The sequence below is a fragment of the Marmota flaviventris genome, chromosome 16, assembly GCF_047511675.1.
Source record: "Marmota flaviventris isolate mMarFla1 chromosome 16, mMarFla1.hap1, whole genome shotgun sequence".
NCBI classification, from domain to species: Eukaryota; Metazoa; Chordata; class Mammalia; order Rodentia; family Sciuridae; genus Marmota; species Marmota flaviventris.
Genome location: NC_092513.1, coordinates 64311976 through 64328007, shown reverse-complemented (window position 1 = coordinate 64328007; position 16032 = coordinate 64311976).

Below are 16032 nucleotides of genomic sequence, written 5' to 3'. Positions count from 1 at the left end.
CCAAGATCATCCCCAAGAAACAATCTGTAATAACCTTTAAAATAGAGAGACCAGATAAGAGAAAAATCTCTCCAGATTTTTAACTTCCATTTAATTATGACTCCTATCAGTGGCATCATAGATTTCCCCATGAGTGGACCAGATGTTTTCACAGAGGGGCAACTATAGGTGTAAAATCAAGGGTCTCAGTGTGACTGACTTTACTACATTCAGTGTCCCTTCTTTTTAAGTGGACAGAGATGGAGAAATCCTTACAGTGCAGGGAAGAATGAGGAAATTCCCCAAAGCAAAAATGGCTCTGGCAGCTGCTGGGAATCCTCAGTATCCCTTTTACTTACAGGATTAGTTCCTCTGGCTTGGTCTGACCCCAGGCACTAGGCATTTCTCACATCTCCTAACTTTTCTGTAGTCAGCTTCCCAAAAAGCTCATCTTCTGCTTGCAGTTGTTTGAGTTTGAGAAAAGTTTAAGCGAGATATCAAAGTTTTTAGACCCCAGGCATTTCCCTCTGCAGTGGGCGTGCTCAAGCCAACTATGGGAAGAAAAGAAAACACTGCTTCCCTAATCTCGCTTAACAAAGGGGGGTAAAGTTTATCAAAGTTCTTTAAAACATAGCTAAGAGAGGTGTAAAAGGTGAGAACAGAAAAGCTGGCGGTTCTATTGACTTTTGGTCCCTCACAGGAGAAGCATTAGGTTAAAATTTAGCTAAAGTTACTTCCACACATCTAAGGCCATTTGGAATTTGGGACTCTGCATCGGTCAAAAGTAAAACAATGTCATTACACTTAACAGAGACACAGACAAAATGACACACAAAGATCATCATGCAGCTCCCGGTCGTTCACAACCCCAAGATCTACAATCTTGTGACTCAAGGAGAATGGAGGGAAAAGGGGGAGGAGCAGAAGGATTGAGTGATAGGATCTTGGGGGAAGGGGTCGGAGTGGAGGCAGGGACCAGGAAAGGCTTCAGGGACAGAGGCGTGGAATGGCTTTGTCCCATACTGGGAGTTACTCAGGCAGAGACAGGGACAATACAAACGTGACACAGAGACAAGGACAAACAGTAACGGTTAACACAAGTTCAGAGGCAAAGATTAAAGACAGACTGTGAATCCAATCTGAGAGAAAGAATTGCCGGCGAAACCAAACGGGTTGGCAGCAGAGTACAAACGAGGGCACTCTTGTCCCTCTACCAACTGGGGGCACTTCCCCCCCCCCCCGAATCCTCTAAGGCGTCCCTTAAGAGGGGTGGCCTGTGGATTAGGACACGTCTGTCACCACTGCCAGGGAGAATTTACACTCTCCACTGACGGCCACACTGCCAACCCAACCAAACCAATCCAAGCCAAAGACCAAACCTGAACCAAAAAGCTCTGAGAACTTACGCTCTCCATTGAGCCAAAAACCAAAAAGCTCTAAGCGATCGCAAAGGAAAAACAAGAAGGAGAACAAGAAGGAGAAGAGAAGGAGGAAGAAGAAGAGGAAGAGGCGCCTTACTCACCCCCTAAAGGAGTCCATTGGAGGTCTCCTTGTCCAGCAATGCGCTTTTCCCGGCCAACGCACCAAATGTAAGGATCCCGCGAAATGTCGGAGAAAGAGACCACCAAGTGACCACTCATGCAATTGGCAGAAGGGGGATTTATTGAACCAGCATGCTGGGGCTCTGTGCCCACTCAAGAAGGGAAAGCAGCCCAGAGCCTCCATCAGCCTTTTCTTCACTACTATTGTTAAGCTATGTGCTTCTATGCTTGTCAAGCTAAACTGATTTGAAGAGTCATTGCAAAAAAGATTTCAAGCATCTAAGTATTTTTAATAAAGTTTTGCTGAAATAATAGGAAATAGGAGCTCATTAAAACATTGTTATGTAAACTTTTCAGGATTAAATAAGTGCTAAACAAAACATTAACCTAAACTTCATGTTCAATTTAAGAGATTTACAAATATCCTCTACTATTCGCTTTCTCAAGTAGAAGATTTTGAAATAAAAAAAGTAATCAGGTGAACTATTAGAAAAAAATATTAAACTTGAGTTCCTGTCAAAAACTAAAAATGAACTGAATTCTATGTTTAAACTGAGTTTCTAAAGCAGTTTAATGTGCAGGCCTTTCCACATTTGGTTATAGTTCCTGCCTTGAGCAGGCAAAATCTTGAATGTCAAACCCACTACAAAGGATTCAAGTCTTCCCTGTTAAATTGGTCCCACTCTGAACCAGAGTTGTGCTATAAATGTATTGGTTTCAACACAGTTACATGATTTGATGGTATTGGACATTTAGTGGCCTTCAACTTGAAGGGAACTTATCAGACCTTTTCTGAACAATCCAAACCCAACCAACCCTTTTATCCTTTTAAATTCCATCCATTACCAGTTTGCAGACTCATTTCCTCTTTTGTAAAAAGTAAGGAGATAGAGCAACAACCATGAAAAATTGAGATTTGTGAGCAACTTAAGAATCAAATGACTCAAGGATATTTTTAAAGGAAGGCAGCAGCCATCCAGCTGAAATGTGAAGGAAGATAAGGCACCTTCAATGTGTTCAAAGCCGAGAAATTGTTCTGGGATTAATTTGAAGAAGTAAATGTATTTTCAGAGCCAGAGATGACGCAGTTTTGAAATGCAGAGTTTCAGGGAGTTATTTCCTGGAAATGAAAGGCTTATTGGCTATTTTCAATCTTTTGTACTATTAATGCAATTGTATAATAAAGTTTAGCCCAGGAATTAGACATTTGTTAACTCATTTGTTGAAGACAGGTAGCAATTGATGATACATGAAGTCACAATATTTATATAAAACTCTGCATTTCACACAATGAAAAGATAAAAGGAGGTGAGTAGTTGTAAACACGTAGCACAAGCCTTTTGAAAACAGTGTTAAAACAAATGTAAATATCCAACACCACATCTTATTAGAAATATAAAATTAATCATACAACTTCCACATTTTAACATCAAGTCTTCCATCAATTATCCTTTAGTTATATAAATCTCTATTGACATCTGAAATTATTATTTATCTGCAGGCAATACATCTTATATTTTATCAAAGAAGGTGAATAACTCTCCAAACAGCAACACTGTATACAGAAAAAAACAGTTGATGACCTGGATTCTTACATTCTTTCAAACATTTATATGCTATGTAAGGACTCATAGAGTTTTATTTTGTCATATCTTGGACAAAATTCTATTATATTCATTCTGGGCTTTGATTTTATTTTTCACAGAAATATCAAAAAAAAAAAAAAACACCTCACTTAATGTAGAAAGTTTTAAATTTATCATCTTATAGTTTCCCATTTGCAATCACTTTTTCTGAAAAAATTTATATTAAATAAATTTACTTACATGACATATTATGTAGTTTTCTATTTCTTGGTTTATCAATTTTATATCATATGATATATGTAAGATATAATATAAATAATGTACGATACATTATTTATATTATATTATGATCATCTCCTCCACTGCCATTCCCCAAATTAATTTTATATTTGTATTATTGCTAATGATTTATATTGTTATTATTTATAATTCTTATACTACTTTAATATTAAATAATATTTTAAAATATTTTCCTTGTTCTATCAACTTTTGATATTCTAATTTCCACACTCTCTAAAATCAGAATACTTATTTCACCATCTCTTTTTCAATTTTTTCTCAACCTTCCCTAATCCTTTATTTCCTAAATTCTATTACATCTTTAATATTAATTTGTCATTAGTATTGTTAACCATTAGTCTGTCAACTGCTGTTAAGAATATTTATATCTGTACTATAATATAAACTACAAATAATATGTTTTTATTTTATCTGTAGATTGATTATATGAGCTAAAACTTTAGAAATACCAGTTTTTGCACCTTAAGAACTGTGCTGAGTGTACTTCTTTCTTCATGGACATTGAGATGTAACTCCTATGTCACTGAAAGCAGAAATTTTCCAAGATTAAATGTGTTCTCCTTCTTTAAACCCAATAACTGACTTAAAAAATATGGTACATTCCAGGTTACTTCATGAATGGCCTGGAATTTCCAGCATAGTTTTCATGCCCCTTGGATTTTCAAATGGCCTTTATTTTTCTTTTGACTATGAATACATTTGTTTACTACATAAATAAAACTAGCCTTATTTGGAATCACATCTTTCACCACATGGTGTTCAGTTTCTGCCTAAAGCCTTCTCCTCATCTCTCATGTCTTCTTCACCAACCTGGTTTAGGTCCGTTCTGAGCTCTCTCAGACCTTTCCTTCTATGTACTTCTCAGTTAATCTTCCTGATTTGCCAATTCCAAGTCTTCTTCTTACACAATTCCCTTCTCTTATGAATTGAGTATATTCTCAGGCAGCCTCTTCAGAAAAGGATGTGTGGTAAGTTTTGTTTTGTTTTGTTTTTTACCAGACTAAATTACATTAGATTACATTCATTCAGCATTCACACCTATTGGATACTTATGTGAGATCTTTAAATTAAAAATCAATTACCTCAAAGCCTTTCCCACTCTGCTATTTTTGCAGAAATAATTTCCATCTCTTTTCATAGGACTTCTGTTTTAGAACTTTTACTGATTCCAAGGATAACTGCAAAATTTTGATTACTGAAGAAAAAGCCATATTATTTGTAATTGGAGATCTGGCATTGCTAGAATACCCATTAAGCTCTATTTCTGTAACCTTCCTTTGAAACAATGTTGTGGTTTCTTAAAGCATCTCAAACCGAAAGTTGTGTGACATGGTGTGTGGATGGGTGGGGGAGGCTCCTGAGTAGCAATAGCTGAGTTTGATTAGTTGGTAATACCACAACCAAGTTATACTGTTATAAATTAATCTAACAATAATTTATTTTGGAAACATGGCATAGTTTTATGTCTTCAGATGGCCAAAAGGAACCTGGTTTCCCTTCCTCTAGTAGGTCTTACTACCTCAAAACAATCTTTCATTTTTTTCCCCTATATCTGAAAGTATTACCATATTTACCTTTTTCCCTTTAGTAGTTTTTTATCAATCCAAAGATACATAATTCTCTTTAGTACTAGAAATATTTTTTCTATGAATTTTCTGATAGTTTTCCAACCAATATCAAAGCAGATGACCATCACTATTATTGTTTTATCTCCTTTCCATTTCTGAAATCCTTAGAAAAGTTTGGTACTTGTAGATTAAGTCTATAAGACATTTCAAATTTCTATCATTTTTTTTCTATTTTTATTATATTTTTAAATATTTTTATCATTTAGTTTATATTTATATCTTAAATTGTAAACCATTTTAATTTTTCATAATGATCTTTTCTTTGCTGATAAAGTATTTCTCTTATGCAAACATAATTTCTTGTGTTAACTATCTTTTTTCACTCAAAGTTCCATTTTTCTCTTTGTCTTTATCTGTGTAATTTTGTAAAATGTTGGCTAACCTCTAATTTCTTGTCTATTAATATCTAAAACTGGAGTAGTAAACTGTTTCTATTAGTAAGTCATCCTTGTGAATAGGTCTGTCATAATCAAAATGCAGACTTCTCCTTGTTGGTGTGGAACCTCATTGGGACATTGGATTTCATTTCCCTGATAACTAAGATGTTAAGCATCTTCAACATTTGTTTATTTTCTTTAAAAAGCTACCTACCTGTAAGATCCTTTTTGTTTTATGTGGGTTTTTTTATTGCTTATTGGTTAGATTAGATTATATATTTTGCATGTAAGTCCCTTATCAAATAATTTTCAAAAATTTTTTTCTTATCGTATGAGTTCTGCATATCCACCCTTTTTGGTTTGTTTGTTTGTTTGTTTGTTTTGAGATGATATCTTGTTAAATTGCTTAGGGTGGACTTCCAATGCAGACTCCTCTTGTATCAGCTTCCAGGGTAGCTGGGATTACAGGTATGCTCCACCACAATTAGCTTAATTATGAATCTTTAATGCCATTGTTTTGAATCTGAAAGAATTGCTTAGTTCTCTTTTTTGTTGTTGTTGTTCTTTTCAGACATTGATAGACTGACAGATTTAATTGGCCAGTTAGATTGCAGAATGTCCTTTGATTTGAGATGCTTCTTTTTTTAATATTTGTTTTTTAGTTATAGGTGAACATAATATCTTTACTTTATTTTTATGTGGTTCTGAGGATCGAATCCAGTGCCCCACACATGCTAGGCAAGTACCTTATCTCTGAGCCACAATCCCAGTCCCTAAGATGTTACTTAATAATTCTTTAAATTCAAATTATCCATTTCAGTTATTGTACTTTTAAACTCTAAAATATATAGTTGCTTCTACTTTGTAATTTTATCTTTTTGATCATCTCTAGTTTTACAATACAATTATCATATACTCCTAAAATTATTTACAGATGGCTTAATTATTAACGATACTTATAATAATTGATTTAATGCCCAATTCCAGTAAGGTTAACATTTAGACTCCCCTCAGGAACAGTTTATATTAACCACTCTTTTTTCTTTTCCTGTACATAGGTTATACTATCTTTGTATTTCTCATTATTTTTGTTTGCAAAGTACAAATATGTGGTAAACCCAGAAAGTCAAATTCATACTTTCCCAAGGTTTTCTGCGGTCCTGCTACTATTCTTTTTGCTGCTACTGTTCTTTTTGCTATTTGTTTAATGACTTGACTGTACTAAATCTCTAAAATCTGATTTATTTGTTTTGTAAAGCAAACTGAAGTCATTTCTTAGCTTAGAAATTTCATGACCCAATAAGTCTTCTATGTTTTGCTTAAGCTCTTTGAGTGTTTGCTGAGAAATACCTTCAATTCTTGGGTGGTTTATAAGTCTTCCTGAGCCTTCACTGCCTGCTTTTCTGAGGGTTCAAGTTCTGTCAGAGGTAAGATATGACGGCTTTCTCATGATGTTTGCGGACATGGACATAGCCACGCATAAGTAGCAAGCTTTCCTGATCCCAGTATGTCAGAGTTCTTCAGAATCCCCTGTAGTTTTCTTGACCCTCAAAGCTGAAGTCAGTGCAGTAAGAATAGATAAAGAAATAAGACACACAAATTCAAATAATGAAATAAAACATGGTTTTCAACATAGATAATCCAAAATAATTTACCAAAGTTTTGTAAAACTAATAGTAATTTTTGCAAGATCACAGAATACAAGGTCAATATTTTTAAAATTCAGTAATTGTCTCATGTACTTGCAACAAATAGTTACAAATTTAAAGAATATCATTTAAAATATCTCAGTAACTTCAAAATATGTACATGTGTATATGCTGAAACCCAAAATTGCAAGTGAAAGAAAAGGAAATTGTTCTTAAACCCTAGCAAGATATGTTCATTGTGATTTGAAAGATTAAATCTTTCACAATATACCTCCTCTCTATCTTAATGTATTGATTCCATGAACTCTCCTTCAAACATATACAGAGAGTTACTACTATAGCCAAAACAATTCTGTAAAAAAAAAAAAAAAAATAGTTTTAAGACTCAAACCACACAATTTCAGGACTTAATATGGAACTATAATAGTTATATTGTGGACAAAAAGGTAGAAAAATAGCTCAATGGGTACAAAGAAGAGAATGCCTCAAAATAAATCCACACAAATACAGTCAACTGATTTTGACAATAGCTGCAATGTAGTTCAATGGATTGAAAACACTATTATAAAAAAAAATGTCAAAACAGTAAGATATGAATACATGATAAAATAAATTTGAACATATATCTTATACAAAATTTAACTGCTAATGGATAATCTGCCTTAATAAAATAAGTAAATCTATAAAGAGAAAAAAATAGGAGGTAATCTACTAACCTTGAGTTTTATTTAACTAATTAATCAAATAATTAATTAATTGACTTATTTATTCTATGGTATTGGGAAATGATCCCAAGAGCACTTTACCACTGAGCTACATCCCCAGACCATTTTTATTTTGAGACACTGTTTTGCTAAGTTGCTGAGAGTCTCATGAAGTTTCTGAGAACTAGCAATCCTCCTCTCTCATTTTCCCTTGAACTTGCAACAATTCTCCTGCTTCATTCTCCCAAGTCACAGGTTTACAGGATGTGCCATCAAAATCAGCTTAACCTTGGGTTTCATGAGTTTTCACATATAATGCAAAAGTACAATCTGTAAAAGTAAAAAATATATATATATATCGATCAACTGAAAAAAAATATATATATATATATATATATATATATATATATCAACTGAATTTTATTAAAAAAAATTAACTTATGGACTGGGATTGTAGCTCAGTGGTAGAGCATTTGCCTTGCAATGCATGAGGCATTTCAGCACCACATAAAAATAAATAAATAAAAATAAAGAAATTGTGTCCATCTACAGCTACAAAAAATAACTTATTTTGTTGTGTAACACAAATATTAAGAGATTTCAAAGACAGACCACAGACTATAAGATATTCCATGAAATATATATATATATATATTTTTTTTCTTTTTCCTCTCTTTTTTTTTTTTTTTTTTTGGTGCTAGGGATTAAACACAGGGCAGGGTCCCACACATGCTAGGCAAGCACTTTATCACTGAGCCACATCCCAGCTCTTCATGATATATTTTAAAAAACTTTAAAACTAACAAAAATTATACAAATAACCCAGCCAAAATGTAGCTAAAAATATGAACAGATTTCACACATCTAAAAAAATGCAATCAACACGCTCAATATTGTTGACACTCGGGAGATTTAAATAAAAAACACAATTTTATACTACTACACATTTATTATCAATACCAAAAGAAGTTTATTAGAGAAATCTAAAGTAACAAGCAATGCTCATTTATTAATAGCTTGAATTTAGAAGCACGTAGCTATGTTGGAAAATAATTTGATAATTTTTTACAAAGGTAAACATCTGCTTAACATAAAGTCCAGTCACTCTACTATGTATTTACTCAAGAGAAATGAAAACATGTTCATACAAAGATTTTTATGAATATATTCAATGAAACCTATTTATAAACAGCTTCAAACTAGAATCAAACCAAATGTCCCTCAGTACTTAAATAAATAAATAAAGTGTGGTATTCCATACAATGGGAAACTTCTCAGCAATTATAGAAATGATATGCAGAGTCACATGATAATTTATAAATACATTTCCAACATGAAAGAAGACAGATGAAAGGATGAATGGCATCAATGATGTCATGCATTCAGGTCATAAGGCTACCTTTTAGGTTAAGAATCTTATTATGATATTTTGTATTTGGTATTTGAGATTAATGTGATTTAGCCCACTTGGATTTTGTATTCCCTTTTGGAATGAATACAAACTCCTGATTCACCAGGGAAAGCTCAATATTACAGAGAAAACTCTTCCTAGAGATTTTAACAGATTTATTTTCTTCTTTTTTAAACTCAGAAAAGTGAAAATTCATAGCAAATGTGACACAGTAGGAGAAACATAAGGGAATTAAAGAATGGTATTCTTCATAGACTTACTCTGTTATTTCCCTGAAGGGTTTATAAAATTCTGAGACTACTCCTCTACAAAGGTACTATAGTTTGAATGTTAAGTTTTCGCCAAAGATTTATGTGTTAAATACTTGGTTCCCATACTGTGGTGCTTCTGGGAGGTTGTGGAGCCTGCAAGAGGTGGAGCCTCATGGAAGATCTTAGGTCATTGGGAGTACCCTTGAAGGGGATTGTGGGACGCCAATCCCTTCCTCTATCCTTCACTTCCTAGTCATGAGATGATCAGCTTCACTCCAACATGCCCTCTCACCATGATGTACTGCCTCCCTCCCCACAAGCCTGACAATAGAGACAACCAATCATGGACTGATACCTCCAAAATTGTATGTCAAAATAAACATTTTGCTTTTATAAATCAATTACCTCAGTTGCCTTGACTATTAAGTATGATTTTATGGTTTATAATAATTTCAGAGCAAAAAAACATCAAATTCTTTTCTTCTTGCCATGGTAACTTGTTTTGAAATATATGAATGAAAGATGAGAGCACAAAATCCAAAAATTAAAAAAAAGAAACAAATTGAGAAATGATTCAGTGTTTAGCAGCTTAAAATTGTGCTTATCCAAATTCTTACACTATGAAATCTCCGCTCTGCTCTTGGTAATGGAGTATTCCTTCTAGAACTGCAAGAGAAGCAACCACCAATAAAGGAAAAAAGGAATTATAGTTGGTATTTATTCTCTGCATAGTAAAAATATTAAGCTTGGCAATTTTACCTTTCTAAGAAACTTTATATGTAAAAAGTTACTCTCATTAAGCTTGGCAATTTTACCTTTCTAAGAAACTTCATATGTAAAAAGTTACTCTCCCACTGTCCCAGATAAGAATGGACAAAATTTAGCCTTAGACATAGCAATTTAAAATGCAGTATTCAGCACTTTCAGAGGTGAAGATGGGATTATAATAGAGAGATGTTTCGATTCAACAAATGAAGATGTTATGAAAAACTTTCAATGTGTAAAGCTTTTATTCATCTCACTGGTTTCTTCCTCTTAAATCAATGGATTAACTCTCAGACTCTTGGTAGCCATGTTAAGTATCAGAGATAAAAATCTTCAAAAAATTCACAAATTCTATGTGGTTTCAGGTTGACTGGTCATATTTGTAACTTGATTATTGTATGTGGGTTTTAAATAATGGCAAATATTACTGTAGTAGAACTGATAAGTTGACAAATAATATCATTTTGTGAGGGTGAGTAGAAAGTGTTTGGAAAGCAAACTATATATTTGACAGTTTTCACTAATGTAATATATCCCTTTTTTTTTAAATCCATTTTTTAAAAATCAAGTTGGCAAACTATGGGTCACTTTTTTGCCACATAAAATTTGGGGGGCATGAAAATTTTTGTACTAATGACGGTCAAATCTAGTCCTTTCTCAAATTGTGGTATTTCATTGATTATCGACTTTTGTATTACTTTTCATTGGGAGAATGTTATATTAAATAATTTTAATTTTTATTTATGAGTTTCTGCACTACTCCATTAAAGTCTATATCTGAGTAAATGCCTCACTAATTCTACCTTGGTGGATGTTTGTGTGTGTGCGTAAATGTGTACTTGTGTATATATGTGGTTGAGAAGAGGCAAGGGTTATTGTCTGAATCGTTACAAGGAATAGTGATCTAATTTATCATGAGTTAGATGTATAGATAATAGATTGACTTCTTGGGCTTATTGCTCTGAGTATTGGTTTCCTGGGCTGGTTGCTACAGTCTTTGGTTCATGGTTCCTTTTATGGATATGGTCTGGCTGTTTTCTGTTTGTTTATTCAGTCTCTCAACACTCTAAAAGTAAGAAAAGTTAAATAAGGAAAATAAAGAAAATTTTTTTAAAAAATAGGAAGAGATGATATGGCAAAAATGAAAAAAGAAAGAGAAGAGGTAGCCTGAGAAAATAGCGGAAACATTCTGGTAAGGTCGGCAACTCTCCAAGGTACAGGAACAGACCAGATGTTCCCAAGTATAGTTCCTGACCTCTTCTGTTCCCCTTCAGGACACATCCTGTACCCATACTGAAGTAGGACAGAAGAAGCTGACCACAATAACCTCTGCACACTTCCTGCTTATCTGACAAGAAGAGAAGCTTAATTATGACAAAGGTCTTTTGGGTGTGTGTGGGGGGTCTCTGGCCTGCTTCAATCCCAGTCACTTAATAATGTTGGATCTGATAGTACCACATGATTAAAAATGCCTGTGATGAGTGATATCAGGATTGCTGCAGACATGATTTGCAATTTTCTTGGCGGCCTTAGGGTGTACCACAAATAATAACAGAGCAAGTGGGATCCTAAAGTGAAGAATGTCTTCGTAAATGGACTGACTTTTTTATGCTTTTCTTAACTGATATAGAACAGGAGGAAAAAAAAATACAGTTACATAATGATATAGGAATGAAAAATTAAACCAGTCAAACTAACTTACCAGGCCAACCCCTTCTTTAGCCTGGTCTATAACTCACACAAGCTGATGTGTCCCAGTCACTCTGGCTGTGTATTTATGCTGAGCACTCTCATCTCACACCATGTAGAGTGAGGAATTGCTCCTACCCACACAGAGCCCACAAATACATCAACAAATGCAGACAAGATGGCTACGACAGGAAGCTTTTTACAATTTATTTTTGCTGTGCAGGAAAACAAATTCAAGATTAAAAAATTGCCTGCATTTCTTGTCCATTGACTTTTTAAGGAAATACTGTATTTTCTTGATGACACAACTTAAATATTTCATAAGTTAACTTTGAAGAGATAAGATTAACCTTTCAAACAATGTCTTCATTTGATGTGATATTATCTCTTGTAATCTTTTTAACACTTTTTGATGAAGGCATTCCTGCACGGCTGTCTGACATGGTCACAGCATGGGGAAACTGGAACCATGGGGAATGTTAAGTGTTTTGTTTAAGATACTCATGATATGGATAACAGGGCATATATCAATCAATAATAAAGTATGTATTGCCTGAGCTTGCAGGAAAATTCCCAGAATGTATCTCTCAGGATATCAGCAATAGTGTTATTCCTCAAGCCGAAGGAAATGTTTATCCCACAGTTAACAATCCCTTGTTCTAAAGCCACTACCTGTGCAAACAGCCTAGTTACAGAAAAATAATTGATGTGCCAACAGTACAAGGACCACTGTATGTAGCTTACTTAATTAAAGAAAGATTATGGTATCCCCCTCGAGGACAAGAGGCTAAAAAAAAAATACATTCTTCCCACCAAGAGAGCCTCCTTTGCCTTACAAATGGGAAACACATAGTTAATATTAATGGTAAATGGGTTGAGGTGCAGAGCCTGCCCTTTAGTTAAAGATTACAAAGACATAAGAATTAGTGTGCTTTGACCAAGGATCAAAGAAACTCTGTAAGAAAGCAGTTAAATGGGTCAGATGGAAAAAGGAAATTACCTTGGAAATTAAAAATAAAGTAATGTAATATTAATATAGATATATTTTAGAGGCACTTCAGAGTAGTAGGCTTCTAAGTAATAGACTTTCACTATTTTATGTATGTTTTATTGGGACTTTAGTTTAGAAGTAACAAAACTTAACAATAATCATTGGTATGCTTTAAAGTTAAAGGTTAGTAAAATAATTATATGTATTCTTTAAAGTTAAAAGTTAATAATAGGTCAGGAGACATGTAGTCCAGTTGGGTAGTCTAGCACCCAGTGATTGAGGTAAAAACATAAAAGCTTAATCATGATTGGCAAAGGTTATAGGAAAATATTTTAAACAATGAACTCAATATCTTAGATAATCAATGTATGTCAGAAAAGATTGTAATTCTTGTAAAATTATGAAATCAAAGAAGTTTCGGGTTTTGAGGCTATTCATTAACTACCTGAAAATACACCTGCAAAAAAAAAAAAAAGGTATTAAAAATAAAGGCTCTTCTAGGGGCTGCAGATCTTTCTGGAGGCAGCACATAACTTGCAACCTTTTGTCCTGTCTCTTCTTTAGCCAACTCCTCCTTCAGATCCCTGTATCCCTGCTGGGGCTGGACCCAGGCAACTATTCTCTGCCTTACACTTAATGGTATCTTCTTACATATAATGGTATCTTATAGGAAACATGATGTATGTAAGAAATAATAAAAAATAAATTAATTAATTAAAAATAATTAATTAATAATATAGGAAACAATAGCAAAATAAGATCTTTATCCTGACCTCAAAAATGAAATAGTGATGGTTTGGAGGGAGAGTCAACAAGGAAAATAAAGAATAAAATATTTTTATGTGTCCTAAGCTTCCTTTTTTCTCTTGCCCTCTTCCCCTTATCTTTCTCCTTCCTGCTGTAGTGAGTAGGCATTTGATTAGGCCTAGGAAATGTTAAATTGGATGGCCAAAAGGAAATGTTAAATAGGAAACAGGTGGGCTGAGGGGGATGGGCAGGCTGGAGCATCCAAGGACACATTAACAACCTTATAGCTCCCTGTAGGGAGGGGCAATTCCTGGGACAGGTTACCTTGGCAACAGGTTGGAGCAGGAGGAGGTTCTTGATCAGGGTGGAGGAAGGGCCCTGAAGGAATTAACATTTCAATTCTTCAGGGGACAGTCTCCAACTTGGCAGACTCACTCAAAATTGGCCTCCGAGAGCAACCTGACTCAATTTACCTATTTATACTGACTGCCTGTCTAATTCTGGCTTTATTAGGAAAATTTCTTTTCCAGAGAGACAGTTATTGAAGAGGTAAAAATTAACAAAGGCAATTATCCAAAGTCTCTGAAGAGAGATCAAAGGGATTACAATCAACTGAGAAGCGTTTATCAACTCAATCATTGAAAATCATTAGACCCATGGGCAAACATGACATTCCAGTTAGAAACTGAAGCTGTACCCCTGCTGTTCTGCTTTGCAAAGGAGCTAACCAGAAGTCAAGAGGGAATTTTTATTACTCCCAGCTCCCCCTCCTTAAAGGTTCAAGGGGAGTTTAAGCATAGCTTCAATTAGTGGCTACAATAAATGGTGCTGATTCTCAGGTGACACACACAAGTCCAGATGAAAAAAAAAAAAAAAAAACATGTTTTCAAATAAGCAGGAATGTTAAAAGACTGTGCTGTGGGAAATAGGTGTTAGAAATTCACAAAAATGCATAAATTAAGCAACAAGTTTCTAAATAACAAAGGAATTAAAAGACAAATCTTCAGAAATTAGAAAAATATTTTGAGATAGATGAAAATGAGTACATAACATGCCAAAACCTTGGCAGATATACGTGAAGTAGTGCTTAGAGGAAATTTATAGTTGCAAATACACATATTTAAAATGCCAAAGTGATCTCAAATCAATGATCTATCCTCCACCTCAACACATTAGAAAAAGAAGAGCAGAAATAAGCACAAAGCAAACAGAAGGAAGGGAATAATGAAGACAGATGGAAATAAATGCTAAGTAAAATAGAAAAACAATAGAGGAAATGAACAAAATCAAAAGCTGTATAATTTGAGAAGACAAAATTTTCAAACTTTAACTAGATTTGCATAGAAATAATACTAAATAAGTTACTAAAATCAGAAATGAAAGATGATATGCCTACTATTGCAAGAAAAAAAAGATTATAAGAGAATACTATTAAAAACTATATACATATAAATTAGTTAATTAGACTGAATGAGAGAATTTCTAAAAATACCCCAAAATCTGAATAACCTGATAATTATTTAAAAGCCAAGATTGAAGTGGCTACATTATTGATATAACAAATATTTAAAGACTTTGTGTCAGTCCTTCCTAATTTCTTTCAAAAAATGGAGGAGGATACTGTTTTTTCCAATTCATTCTATGAGGCTAACATTTCTCTGAGGTCAGAGCCAAAATGAAGATACCAGAAGAGAAGAAACCTCCAGGTAACTGGCGGTATCAAAAGCATTCTGGAATTAGGCAGTGGTGATTAATGCACAACTCTGAATATACTAAAGTTCCTTAAATTGATTTCTCTTAATGATTTAATTTTATATTACATGTATTGTATCTCAATAAAGCTATTTTTTAAAGAAGTAGATTAAACATGAATGGCAGTAAAGGACAATAAACAATAAACTACCAGGATTTCTTTTTAAAGTTTTTTCCCTTAAATTTTTTTTTATTTACTATACAACACTCCCTTTTCACTCTCATTCTCACTTCGAACCCAATCCCTGGAAATCAATAATCAGCATGTGTCTCTATGAATTTTTCTATTCTGGATATTTAACATAAGAGGAATCATACAGTATATTGGTTTTTGTGTCAATCTTCCTTCACTTAGCATAATGTTTTCAAACTACTTACTTACTTTCCTTTCTCCCTTTATTTATTTATTTATGTATGTATGTATTTATCTTTGCAGTGCTGCTGATTGAAACCAGATTCTCAAGCATGCTAGGTGTTTTAGCCAACTTTTTCCACAGCTGTGACTAAACGACACAACCAGAACAATTGTAGAGGAGGAAAAGTTTGAGGACTCAAGGTTTTAGAGATCTTGGTCCATAGAAGGCTGGCTCCATTCATGGAGACTGAATCTTATGGCAGGAGAGTTGGCAGAGGGAGGCAGGTCATGGTGATCAGAGAGCAGA